The following is a 14348-nucleotide window of genomic DNA, read 5'->3' as shown; positions in this document are numbered from 1 at the left end:
ACAAATCCAGCACCACTCCAGAAAATAATAATAATAATAATAATAATCCAGCAGGAAAAAGGACCAGCTGAACAGCCCACGTTACAGGAAGGAATCTCATGGATAACATCATGCCTGCTCCAGCAGTGTTTGAGGAGTGATTCACAGGCTGGAGTACTTTTTTACAGTGGTGACACAGGGTTGGTGCAGATGCACAGTGCAGGCACTAAAAGTTTATTTACAGAGGGCAGGACTGAACATTTCATGCGAGCACATTCAGGCCATGATAAAGAGCTTTGTCTCCCATTAGTAATTTAAAGGATTGTGATTTGCTACTCCCAACACACCTATAATTGAATTCCTCAGTCATAAAATCACTGGTGCCAAACAAGTGCTGATATCTTTTATCAAGCCTCTTTTTTCTTGTCATTTGTTAACATATTTCTTATGGAGCTTTTCTTCTTTTTATAGATACATTTGCTTTAGTTATAAATTAACCCTGGAATTTACTCTCCCAGAGGCCACAAACTGCTTTTTTATTCTCTTGGAAAAGTTTCAGGCTCTATGAATTGATTATTTGACACAATTTTTGAATAACAGCTCGTGATTCAGATACAAAGGGAGGAAATTCAAAAGATGGACAAAGTAGTTGAGACTAAAGTGGAAATGTTTAGATGCCTTTCTGGGCCTTCTGCTCTGGAGGCCATGATTGATTTACCAAAAGGGAAATGTTTCCCTGTGGGATTTCTGGTGCTTCCAGTTCCCTGTAGTGAAATACTCAGATCCAGCCTCATTCTGAAGTGAGGAACTTCTTGGAAGTCCCAGATTTCAGTGGCTCCAGAAGCTGGCCAGCACATCCCACAGGTATGCAGAATACTTCAAATTTTGGAATGCATTCTAAAAGACCAATATTTGTTTAACAGATTGATTCATATAATGTCCATTAAAAAAATTTTTTTTCACTTGACAATGCCATTGTAAAGAAAAAATGCTTATCATATTCACTTCTAGTGTTTCTTTGTTGGGCTCTTTCTCTTCATCCCAAGGCTTTTGGAAACTTGGCTTTTTTCAACTAGAACTGACTAAAAATGTAGAGGAGTTTGAACACAAAGGGCTGAAATCATTGTTGGTGTCACCACTGGAAGAGCAACAATTTGAGCTCAACTAGTTAAAAAAAAATCCAGATGAAGAATTCCAAAAAGACATACCCATAGGAAACTAAGGGAATTGGTTCTACTGCTGAAAGAACTCTTTGGATAAGGGCAGAGACACTTTTTAACATTAACAATAATTCCCACATTATTTCCTTTATTTCTCCATCTATGTTACTCTTAGTCCTATTACAAACCACTGAAATTGGAAAATTTTGATTTGATATTAACATACCAGATATCCATTCTTATGGTTTATTTCCCATTTTAGCTCAGGTAAATATGGAAATTTTGATTTGATATTAACATACTAGATATCCATTCTCATGGTTTAATTCCCACTTCTGCTCAGGTTTTCCAGGGTAGATGGAGAAAATTTGAAAAATACCTAAAGGTTCAGAAAAGAGGAAAAGATCTCCCAGAACTCTGCATTTCTGGATTGCTCTTCCAGTTTGGAGTGGCTGTGGTTGTGCTGCTGCCTCAGCACACGTAAGGAGGAGATGGCTTCACAGCATCCCAGGATGGATTGGGCTGGAAGGGACCTCAAAGATCCCCCAGTCCCACCCCAGCCATGGGCAGGGACCTTCCACTGTCCCAGGTGGATCCAATTCCTGCCCAGCCTGGCCTTGGGCACTGCCAGGGATGGAGCAGCCACAGCTTCCCTGTGCCAGGGCCTCCCCACTCTCCTAATTAGGAATTTCCCTCTAACATCCAACCTGAATCCCCCCTCTTTCAGTTTAGTAGGTTAAAAAAATGACACGTTTTATTTTTAAAAAATTCCTTTAAAATTTCCCCTTTAGTTAAGAAGAACAAAAGGGCTTGAGGAGTGCTGAGGAATTTTTCCTGTATAAATAAATGCTTTCCCCATCTCTAGCTTCCCATATTCAAGACAATGCCCTTACCAAGGGAAACAGCTTCCTCCTCTCTATGCTGTTTTTCAGGTTGCCAGTCAATTATTTGAAGAGAAAATATTAACATTTCTTCTGAAATTATACTTTGAGCCTCTGAATTGCCCAATTTTTATCATGAAGTCAATGTCTCATTCTTTTGAAAAATCTTATGGCTTATTCTGTATTTCTTCTTGAATGCTTCACCTGTTTAATTACCCATACAAGGTTCTTGACATTTCTTTTTAAGGCTCAACAAAACACGGTAATGTCAGCTCCTTTAATTGAATCAACCATCACAGAGCTGAAAGAATTTAACACTTAAAATATTTATCAACGTTTAAGGCAAAAATGAAATTTAAAATAGTACCAACACTGTCAAATATTTTAGCTCTCAAATTTTCAGGTGTTTAAATACACGTTCATCTTTTAGATTTTACACTTCTGTGTAAAATGCTTTCTATTTAATTATCACAAAATTAAAATTCCATGGTTTATTCGTTGACACAATTTGGGGCAAATCAGCCAGTGTGGCTTGGCCCTGCTGTCCTTTGCCATCCCACTCAAGGCAGGAGATGGTGAGCAGAGCTTAGGCTGCCCTGAAGGACCAGAACAGGAATTAAAGCCAGGCCTAACCCCGTTCTCTCACACCTTGTGCACACATTTCAGAACTTTGTTTGCCCTCTGCGCTTTCACTGGAGCCAGGAGGAATTTTCAGAGCAAACAGTTTGTAATATATTCTTTACAGGTGAGTTACAATGTTGTCTCTAGCTCTTGGAACAGACAGTAGGACAATAAAAAACTCAAATTATTTTTCAGAGCAGTGACTGTATCATATACGAGTATTGTACTAAGATCTGCTCAGGACAGATGAATAAATAGAGGAAGAATTTTGCCACAAACTCCTGTAACTTGTTTCACCAGGGGTGAGAAAAAAAAATTGGAGTAATTTAAAAGATTCTGGGCTTTATTTCTTTTATTTATTTACATGGCAGCCAAATAAACAGGCAACATAGGCTAAAATGACCTGCAGAGATTTTTCTTTTCATGAAACTCCATCCTCTACTTCTCCAAACACAATTTGTGTCTTGGGTGCCACAAGCTCTCTCAAAAAGATCTCTACATTAAAAATCACTCCTCTTTTAGAGCTAAAAATCTACAAGTGGAACATTAAGCACAGATGATCTTTCTCTGAGAGCAGGAAGAAATTTAAAAGAAATGCTAGCAGCTCTGGAAGGTGTTTCAGCTGATTCCATGTCAACAAACTGAAGGGCACCAGGGCTCCCACTCTGGCCACACTTGTCCCTTTATCAAACTGGGGGACAATTTGCAAATTGCCTCTTGCAAATGGCCCATGGCTCCTGCTGGCTCTTAAATTATTCCAGGGCAGTGATGGAATGGCTCTTAATTAGCTGAGCTAGAACTGGAACAGGGACAGCTCTAAGAATGCATCCGTGGAACCTTCCACTCCTCACCTGTGCCCAAACTCAGCTCTCTCTGATTTGCTGGGAGGTCCAAGCCTTTGTGTCCAGTGAAACTGGGGAACATCATTGCTTTGGGTTTTGTTTGGTTCTCCTCAAATGCACTCAGTTATTTCATTGTGAACCAGCTTTTCTCCTACCTGTGGTCCCAGTTTCTGCTGGGAGTACCTGTGGTGGGTTCCCACCACTCTGGAGGTTCAGCCCCTGTGGGAACATGAACAGTTCTCTCCTGAATCTCACCAGAGATGCTTTTCTCTTGTATACCCTTGTCCTGAGCACTAGTAAAGGCACTGACCTCTTTTCCCCAAATCTGCAGTTCATTTCAGTGAAATATCTGTACAGGAACCTCTGTACAGATGGAAAACTCTAAAATACAAGTTCCATTCTCGATAATGATCACATTCCTGCAGCTGCCATCCAACAGAGGCATTTACCCATCCATCTTCATGTCTCATAAAATCACAGGAGATATTTTGCTGCTTCAAGACTCCACAATATAAGAATGGCAATACTGCAGCGAACTGGAAAGCAGTTTTAAGTATTAATATTTATAATTATTCACATTTATAATTATTAATATTATTATTGTTATATCTCCTACTCTGGGAATAGTGAATTACATACTGGCACGTCAATATCACCTACAGCTTTTAGGATAATCCACATTGTCCATGGATGTAGAGGAAAACTCCCTTTTCACCAGATTTTCTGCTCAGCACCAAAGGAAATAAGGGAACCTGTTCTGAAGAATGGCTTTTAGAAGATGAAAGGAGGAAAATCCCATGGGCTCTGTCAGTAACTCTTCCCACTGCCACTCTCCCATCTGCAGCATATTTCCCATTTTTTTTCTCTGATTTAATTTCAGGAATTCTTACTCAGAGGATGTTTTCCTCTGTTTAAATGACACCCTGGAAGAAGACAGCAGTGCTATTTAGCACTTAGCCTACATTGTCTTTATTTCATTTATTTCATTTCCATATTCATAGCTAAATGAGTGCTCTATCACTCTGGCTGTTTTGAACTCCAGAGAATCCCTTTATTTCACAGAGTAACTGCCAGGTATAATTACTACATTCATCAGCCTTTCCTGGAGTAATTGTCAGGAAAGTGGCAACCATGCCTGCATCAATTCCTTCTTCCTCCTTGTTTTTTCCTGCTTGCCTTCCAGGACAATTAAAGGCTCTCTCTACTTTCTCTTCCTTTGCTCACCTCAGCCCTTTTCCTCCCTTTATTCCTCCCTTCAAAACTTTGGGGAGGAAAGGGAGAGACAATCCTGCTGTTTTCACACCTAGCAATTTGTTGTGGGTTTGTTGTTTTTAAATTTAAATTAATTTTTTTTTAATTTTAAAAAAATCAGAAAAATGTTGAATTTTTTTTTAGATTCAAATTAAAACTCTGCCATTCTGTGGAGATGTCGAGTCACCAGTGCCAACACAAGAGTCGCCCTCGTGTCTAAGGGTCAAGCTGGAGCAGAAACTCAAAATTGCCACATGGTTTTTATGCTGTGCCTTCCTGTTCTTGGGGAGGGAGGAGACAGGAATCTGCTGCCCAGCCTGCGTCAGAGGCACGCTCAGGACAGAAAATTGGGGCTATGGACGAGTTATTGTTATTCTAAACTCACCTCGGGCTGCAGCAGCACTCCCTGCCTGCCCTGCTGTCCCCAGTGACAGGAAAGCTGTCACTTGTTGTTAGCAGATCAGACAGTTCCTGTTCTCAGAGGAGTCGTAAGTAAGGCTAGATTTAAAAAACAGAGCAAACTTGGGCAGAAAAAGAACAATGAGCAACGATGCCAAAATACAGTGAAAGACCACGTTATGGCATTGTCAGCATATCTTAAACCAAGAAAAGCTGAAAATCTCATAAGGGACCAGAGAGAAGAATTCAAAATCAAGAAGGTTCCAACAATAAACTTTAGGCTTTGAGAAAGAAATTCAAACATCTGTATTTTTTTAAAGAATTCTCCTGTTTTTTAATACTTTTCATTGGCAAAAATAAAAAGGGCTAAATAAATACAGAAACCCAGCAGGCATAGCTAATCTGCCCACTGCCTTCCTTTGAAATTTCCTTTAATTAATTAATTAATTAATTTCCTTTCCTGATATTCACTGTGGACAGCTTCTTCCCATTTTCCCAACTCCCTGCTCTGCTGGGCCTCTGAAGTCCCACACTGGCCTTCGATCCCTGCCCTAATCCACCACTGCAATTAATCTAATCACACTGCACACCAGTAGCCTCCATTAAGATTAAAGATAATCTTGCTATTTCACAAGATTAAAAAAGCCAGAGCCAATCTTAACATCACACATTACTCCACCTATTCTGCATAAATTCTGTTTTATGAACATTAGAAAAGAGGAGGGCACTGGTAATACTGTTATCTTGTAAAAGCAGAATTGAGAAAATACATAGCAGTTTTCTGGGCTTTCGTCTGATCTCTCACCTACTCGAAATTGGCACCAAAATGAAGAATGGCAAGAAGTGCACATGACTTCCACATCCTCAGTGTTACATCATGAAGGATGAAACAGCAGATTGTGTACAGCTCACAGTGTACAGCACAGCTGCTGTGCTGTGTGCAACTCTTCCCTTGCATCAAAAATGCCCTTCTCAACAAAACTGTGACTCATGAAAAAACTGACAGATACCAATGAAAACAGTGATAGGCTCATTTCATAATGGGACCTGCTACTGTGGACTCTGACATTCCCCTGCTAAGTGGTTTTTTAATATATAAATGAACCATGTAGATCTTTAATATTCTATTTCTGGATTACAATTTTCATTGCCAAAATTTTTTCAAGAAGACATCTACAAGAAAATGTCTCTGCTGTAGGAAAAGTGGGTTCTTGATGCTGAAGGGTTTCCCAGTACTTCAAGCATTGTCAAGAATTCCTGCCCACGCCAGCTGTGCTGTAATCACTATTTCTTAATAAATCAGTAATCCTGATCTAAGAAAATAATTCCTCAAATGTCATTACCTGTGTCAGAATGCAGCTTGCATAACCTGATGTGTTACCCTGTCTGAAAACCTGGAGCAGTGCAAGGATTTCAAGTGTGGGTTTCATCCAAGGGGTTGGATCCCTGCACAAAGCCCAACCCTAAAGCAGATTTTGGGGACATAAATATCCTGGTGAAGCTGGCCACACGAGGGTCAGGGAACAAAATCTGGGCAGTGCCCAAAGGAAGCTGTGCAAGGAACCCTCTTGAGTTTCCTGTTCATCATGGCCTAATGTTCTTTGCTGTGTCACAAAAACAGTTCAGCAGTTCGAGACAACTGGCAAGCTCACATCACAAATATTGCTCCAAAAGCTGGCAAAGCAGGGCTGGAATTTGCTTCCAGTAGCATTTATGAAATATAATAATAATAATAATAAGAGCAACAACAATAATAACCCAAAGAAGCAAGGTAGGAACGAATAATTGAGCTTCCATCAGGCTTAAAAAAATTATTTTGCCTTGCCTTACTAATGAAAAATACATTGAAACCATTAGTAAAAAACCCCAAGCTTTTCAACGGAATTCTTGAATATTTGCTTTTTTCCTATTTTAAATTCAAGACCTGAAACTTTTGTAGCACCAATTTGGAAACTTGTTTTCTGTAGTCAAATGAACAACTCCTATTTAGATGAGATCTTTACTAAAGAATCCACTCCAGGCCAATTCAGCAAATCTGGCAATAGCTGTAATGTAAATGCAAAAACATCTAAACCAAATGCAGGAAAAGAAACCTTTTAAATGGTACTTACTTCATTCAGAGAGCTGATTTAATGTGAAACCCTTTTGTTTTAAATAAGGCTTAAATTTCATCTTGTTTATCATCTCAAACCAGCTTCAGCAACAGCTGGAAATTCTGAAAGTGAAAGCACATTTGTAGAACTTTTGTTTCCACATTCTCTAATCCTGTTCTAGGCAAAACTCAAAAAGTCTGCACCTCCATATGAGTACCCTCAAATATGCACCCATTTGTAAAACTCGATTTATATTGCCAATACCATGGGATATTTAAAAGAAATAAAGCACTTGCCTGTGTTTCTTAGTATTCCCAATAATTTCAAACTTTAAACATGTTATCACGTCTTGATGTACAAACAAGGCATCCCAGAAATGCAGTTTAAGTGCAAATGTTGGCATCTGGGAGTGACAGCAGGGAAGAAAAACTTGAAACCCTTGCAGAACTTTAGTGACTCCATGAAATAAATCCATCCCCTATCACTGGTTAACTTCAGGGGGACTGCAGCCTTGCATCATTAAGTCAGTGCAAGAACTTTGTTTTAGACATAATAACTGCTAGAAAGCAAATAAATATTATTTTTTTTCCTAATCGTGAATGGAATGAGACCCTCTGCTGCAGCCTCTTCAAAATTTCTCCCTGAATATGGTCCTGAACAAGTTTAGAGAATACAGATAAACTCTGAGCAAATGAAGCAACCTTTTGCCCTCATGTACTTCTGTACTTGCTTATCTATAGATTTCTCTGGGTGTAACTGAAAATAAAATTTGGGTTTCTTGGTTTTTTTTACATTCATAGGTAGGATTCAAAATCAATCTAGCAATGTACCACATAATAACATGCTTCCATGAAGCTTAAAAACTGAGATTCAGCATAAAATTCTGTAGTTGAAATACCACTGTAGGGAACAGCAACTCCAAGGAAAACACATTTGAGATGGAAGGATAAACTCTCAGTTTTATTTACTGTAGACATAAAAAGTCAGGACCTAAACCTATCATGAGGAAATATGTACATTATGAAAGGCAGTAAATAGAAGTGGCTGCATTTTTCCACAAGCCCCCATATTAGATAGCACCACAAAGCACCAGGTCCAGGTAGTAAAACCTGTTTTTCTGACCACCCCTACTAGAAGATCTTGGTGTGAGTGTTAAAGCCTGTAATTAACATTTTTCTTTCCATAGTTCCTTTTTTTGATGGAACAATCTGAGTCTTTGGGTAGCCTGACATCTCTCTCCCAGCACCACGGGTGAGCACTTAGCTCACAGCAATATTCAAATCCTCCCCTCGCACAGGGAGTGAAAATGCTCCTCAGTCTGTTTGTACACAGATGGCACCTGAGTTCAAAGCCTCTCAAACTTCACAATTGCTGCTACACGGCCACAAATACTAACAGCAGTTACACAACCTCCCTGTTCAATAAATCTAAACAAACACACAAGTACTATGGACTTCTCATGCAATATTATAACATAAAAAATCCCATTTTATGCAACGCGGTGTAATCATGTATTGTGTAAAAAGTTTAAGACGAGATCATAATTCTGGGCAGGACTGCTCTGTGCAAATATGAAATTCTCTGCAAAGTAAATGCTGAAACTCAAAGGGAAACACAAGATGAAATCAGAAAACTTCCACTGCTCTGCCTTATCCGAGAAATATTCCATACAGCTGAAAGTATGACTGATGCAAATCACATATTTCGGATTTTATACACACAGGTGAGTTAGAAGATTTGGAGCTGGAGGTCTATAAAAAATTACAGGATTCTGGCAAAAGGGAATCTAAAATATGCCACAATCTGATCTGTGATAAAGAGGAAAGACATCAATCCCCATGGAGCTCATGAAATTCCAGCAGCCCGTAAAGCAGCACGAAGTAGACTATTTTATAATGGCACAATAATAGCTGTGAGAAGACCAAAAGTAGAATCCATGCCTAATTTGAAGTCTAGAATAAACTAACACCAACTGCACCAAATTGTTGGCGTTTCATTTGGAGCTGAAATATGTTAAGAAATTGGTCACATAAAAGGCAGCTGAACATACTCCTCCTGTTACACTGGCATTTCTCACAAGTTTAACAAAAAATATGTAGAGCTTAAGCTATAATACATACTCATGGTTATTTAATTTCAGGCATTTAGTCTCACAGGGCAAGCAGCAATTCCTTTAGAGCCGGAGCCTCAATTTTGAGAATGCTAAACCCACAGCCACGCAGGAATCCAGCAGTAATTGCAAGGGAGCAAACTGTACAGAGGACTAAACTTTTATCACTGCAAACCTGATCCTACTGAGACAGCACATCCACCACTGACCTCAAGGAAGCTGGCATTTTGGTTTATTTTTTAGATTCTATGCATCTTCCATGAAACCAAGAAGTTCCTTTGCTAGCGTGGAGTGTTCTGAGCATTTTCTGTTGGGATATTACCTAATATTTATTATCCTGCGTTATCAGAAATTGCACAGGGCCCTTCAGCACTGCTGAGATTAGCAGGAAGCCATTCCCAACACAGGGTTAATCCCTTCCCTACACACACGCATCCCCTATAAGCATGTCCAGAACCCCACACGGATGCTCACCCACGCAGTGCTGGACGTACATCCCCAGAGCTGCGGCAGCTTTGTGTTTTGTAAATTGCTAATTATCAACCAGCAGAGTAGACTTTGGGATTCAGAGACTTGAATCCATAGACTTTGTCCTGAATGTGCAGCCTGCATGGCATGGAGGAGATCTGCTTAGTCATGAGGAAAGGGGGTGGCTTATGCAAGTCCACAGAGCATCTCCTGCTAGTCCATTCCAGAAATTCACAGCCCGGCTCTGGAGCTGGTTCCTTCTCCTCCCTGTCTAAGGGGGATATTCTCCTATTTCCAGGGAGAGCTTAAAAACTGCCAAGTAAAGAAAAGAGGATACTGCTTAGAAGTTGAGGTGGTTTTTTTTTTGCTGCAAATTTGGAGCTTTATTACACACATCCCTAATTTTTTCTGTCATAATGCTGATTAGAATCTATTACCATTGTCAGCATCATTTGCTCTTGTAAGCATAAATGGACACACCAAAATTTTAAATTTAATTTTTTGCCTCAGTCTCCTTCCTGCATTGTTTCTCCATTGCAAAAGGGGAACTCTTTGCATTCTCATGTCCCGCATCACACAGTATCGAGAACAGGGGCAATTATTTCATTTGAGTAAGAAGATGGCCCCAGTCTTGACTAGGCTGCTTGGTACTACTGCAACACAGGTAATTAAAAATATCTATATAGTTCATGTATCACGAATTTTAATTGGGGAATGATGTAATTGTTTAGTTCAGTTCTATAGAGTGGTTTATGAGAGGGCAAACAGGCCAAATAATATAATGGAAGGTGTGGGTGGAGTGGGAGAAAAATGTGAACATCATCAAATTGACTTCAGTTCTGCGAAAGTTTCCGGATAGGAAGACTGCAGAATAGGGCTTGCTTTATTTTTTTTTCCCCCCCTCTAAATTTAAAGGGCAAAACTGCACGACAGATTTATTATGATTTGCCCTGCAGTGTGAGAAGAGCTGACAACTTTGTAGCAGGAGGAAGAGGGAAGTGCATGCTGCAGCAGAAGAGCTGATGCTGAAGTAGAAACTTAAATGTTTCCTATGGTTGCCACATTTATTTTCTCCTTCCTATTTCCTTATACCTGCAAGACCTGGGAGTATCCCAAGCCCACTCACCACAGGGCTGAGTACCAGGGTGATAATTTGTTTAGCACCAGCATTTTCTACGTTGTCCCTGGAACCTGAAAGCAGCACCACTGGAAAAAGGTGGACTACCCCACATTTAAAACAAAGCACAACTGGGCTCTTCCCTTTGTGGAAAATAAAAAGTGGATGGAGGAAGAGACAAAAGAAATAGAAAAGATTATCATTTAATGTAGGAATCAACTGATGTTTCCTATTCCTGAGAATCCGAAGACAAATCTTACGGCTTTTCCATTTTTCATTCTGGCTTGGAAAAGCCTCCACAGGTAAAAAGACGGGGGCAAGGAGGAGATTTTTTTCCCCAAGTACTCTGTAAATGAAGTCCTTTAAATTGACCTGTTATTGGGAACCCCCAAGTTCTGTCTGTGGCATGAGGAGTAGGACTTGAGCACATCAATGTTCTCTTGCTTTGGATTGTCTCTAACTCTTCCTCTTGTTAGTTCACAAAAAGTGAACGGACACACAAAGAACATTTGGCATAAAGTACCTGAAAACTAGATCCTGCTGTTAAAAAATGAGACACCATTATGGAAATGCAGATGAAATAACTAGCACTTATCATCCAATATCATGCTGGATTTAACAAACCTATAAGTGATTAAAAAATGAAACTAGTGGCAATAACTAATGGAAAGTATTGTATCCATGACTTCAAAAGACTCATGGAGAATTTGTAATTGTAGGATGATTCCTCTTGAGTAACTGCACTGGAAACTTTTACTGCGTGACAGAGAAGGACATGGGAATAATCCTCGTGAAAAAGCTTGTAAAAGAAACTCAGATTCTGAATATCAAACAGGCACAATTAGTGATTCACAATTAGGCTACTAAAAAGGGCTAGGAAAGATGTTCAACTCCACTCTGAGCAGACCACACTAAAAAAAAAAACCTGAAGAGGGCCTCACCAATCAAGGTGAAAAAAAGCATTAAGTTCACTTTTCATTATTTGGTCCAGCTTTGTACACGACAGAATTTTCATTCCACTTTTAATTTTTTCTTGTTTTTGCAATAAAATAGTTTTTAAAATTAATTTTATTAGGTATTGCTATAAGGAGGAAATTACACTAAAAGTAATTGAAACAGTGCCTAAATGTATTTTATTGACTTAGAAATGGACTTACGGTTATTTGAAAAAGTCCACAAGAGTCAGATTCAGAAGCACTGTTGATAAGGGGTGCATTTATCAGTCCCGCAAGGAAGGTTAAGAGGCAGAGCTTCGATATCCTTCAATTAAATTCTAATATTTCACTGCCTTCATTTCAAATTCGTTACATGGAACACAAATTCATATCAGGAAAAATATTAATTAATATTAATTGTATTAATTGTATATTCCGTATTATAATTGAATGCTGATGTTAAATACAGTGTATTACCCAGGAATTTGGCATTTCTAAGAAACACAGACCATCTTAAGGCTGTTTAGAAGTACAGAATCTCTGAACCACTACACGTTAGAGAGATATTTTACAAAACTGATGCCTAAAAACATTCAAACTCAAAAGCTGTCTGTGTAAAAATACCTTTATATATTATATTTCTGATTGGTTATCATTCAAAGTCAGTGCCAACTATTTTTTTTTCAGCTCTCTCTCCCCTTGACAAGCCCATGCTTATATTGTGCCACATGCCTTAACATACTGCTAGGAGTGATTTCTTGTAATCTCATAATTAAATCTCTGAGCAATTTTTGCAGCAATTTTTTTTTTTTGGTGACAGCCAAAGTGAATAATGATGTCAAGCACATCACTTGATGCACCAAATCCTGATATTAATGAGAGCACACCATGTGAAACTTCTTTTCAAAGGAGAGCTCTCAGTATCATATGTCACAATTGCTGGGTGTACACTGGGAATTTTTGGTTAACTAGTAACAAATCATAGTAACCTTTTAAAAGGTAAATTACTTATTAAATGATAGACTATTTGCTACCAGAAAATAGATATTTTAAAATGGAACATTATAACAGTGTTCTACAGCAAAAGCTTGTTCACAGATGGGGCAGCAAGTCACAAATACAAATCCAAACCCCAGGTTATTTCAAGGAGAATTTCAACTGATCCATCTGATTTAAAGGAACCAGAACTCCATAGGACATCCAGAAATTGATAATTCCCCGAGCTTTTGATCACAATAAATACCAGCCTCACATCACTGATATTAATAAACGCATCCCTGTTAAGTCAGCATAGTATTGTCGTGCGCACACAGGGCCACAAAGTTACAACACCACAGGAACTTGCACTCTCTAGCTGCAGAATACCCTGGGGAGAAATGACACCAGGAAGATTACAAAACGCTCCTGCGAACCTGAGGCATGCCATCAAGACACAATATATTTCAACATAGCATCTCAGTTGTTGCAGGCTGTGAGAGGCTCCCCGACTTTCTGCGATTGGGAAATTGAAGGGGAAAAAAAAAAAAAAAAAGAGCAGTTCATTCATTACGAGAGCAGCCAGGTGAGCCCAGCGCTGCCCTGGCGGTGCTTCCCCCACGGGCGGCAGGGATGGACGGCGCGCAGCGCATCCATCCATCCTTCCATCCGTGCTCCCCATCACCTCCTCCACCCCAGCGGGGCGGGACATCGCCCCTGCGGCGCCGAGCATCCCCCGCTGCCGGCGGTGCCGGCCCCGCTGCAGCACCATGGACACAGCGCCCGGGCTGCCCCGGCCGGAGCCCGGCACCGCACCGGGAGCCCCCGCAGCCCCGCAGCCCTGCCCGCACAGCCCGCGGCCCCTCAGCCCCGCGGCCCCTCAGCGCCGCGCTGCCCCCGCCGCCCCTCACCTCGGGGACGGTCCCCGCAGCCGCACGGAGCCGGCGCTGTCAGTTCTCAGCGGGAGCAGCCGTTCCCTTCCAGCGGGATAAACTCCCCCGCTCGGCCCGGCCTCCCGGGCAGGGCCCGCCTCCCCCCGGCGCCGCCTCCGCCGGCCCACGGCGAGCGGGGCTGGCAGCGAGCGGGGCCGGGCCGGGGACGGCAGCGGGGCTGGCAGCAGGGATGGGGATGGGGACCGGGGGCGGCCACAGGGATGGCGAGGAAGAGCGGGACGGGCGAGGCAGCGGGCAGTGAGGAGGACGAGGAGGAGGAGGAGGCGCGGCTCCTGCCCCGCTGTCCCCTCGGGCCGTCCGTGCGGCCGGGCCGGGCCGGGCCGCGGAGCGGAGCGGAGTCAGCCGCGTGTGGCCGAGGGCAGAGCGCGGCCCCGCAGCGCAGCTGGAGTTTGATCTCTGCTCCCTGTAATCTCCCGTAACTGAAAATTCACTTTTTCCGCCTGCCGGCTGCTTTCTCTTTTGCCGTGCCATTCGGCAGGCAGCTCCGCTCTGCGCTGGGTGCTTTGGCTGGGTCGCCTCACGTCAGGCTGTGTCCTGCTGTGACAGGAGTAAAGGCTTTTCTGA

The 14348-nt window shown here is 41.4% G+C and overlaps 1 protein-coding gene across 2 annotated transcripts in view; it reads right to left on the bottom strand.

The window, feature by feature from the left end:
* PPARG (peroxisome proliferator activated receptor gamma) overlaps positions 1 to 13861 on the bottom strand; it is a 54136-nt gene extending 40275 nt beyond the window's left edge. Inside the window, exon 1 of one of the 2 annotated variants that reach the window (XM_039708471.1) lies at positions 13743 to 13861. The gene's annotated coding sequence lies outside the window, so the exon portion shown is untranslated. Of the gene's footprint in view, positions 1 to 12078; positions 12209 to 13742 lie in introns of those variants that run through there. The other variant, XM_039708472.1, reaches the window with a different exon arrangement.
* Positions 13862 to 14348: the final 487 nt, after the last annotated feature.

This window comes from Passer montanus, unplaced genomic scaffold (genome assembly GCF_014805655.1).
Source record: "Passer montanus isolate IOZ18808 unplaced genomic scaffold, ASM1480565v1 scaffold202, whole genome shotgun sequence".
NCBI classification, from domain to species: Eukaryota; Metazoa; Chordata; class Aves; order Passeriformes; family Passeridae; genus Passer; species Passer montanus.
This window is presented reverse-complemented; position numbering and strand designations above follow the sequence as displayed.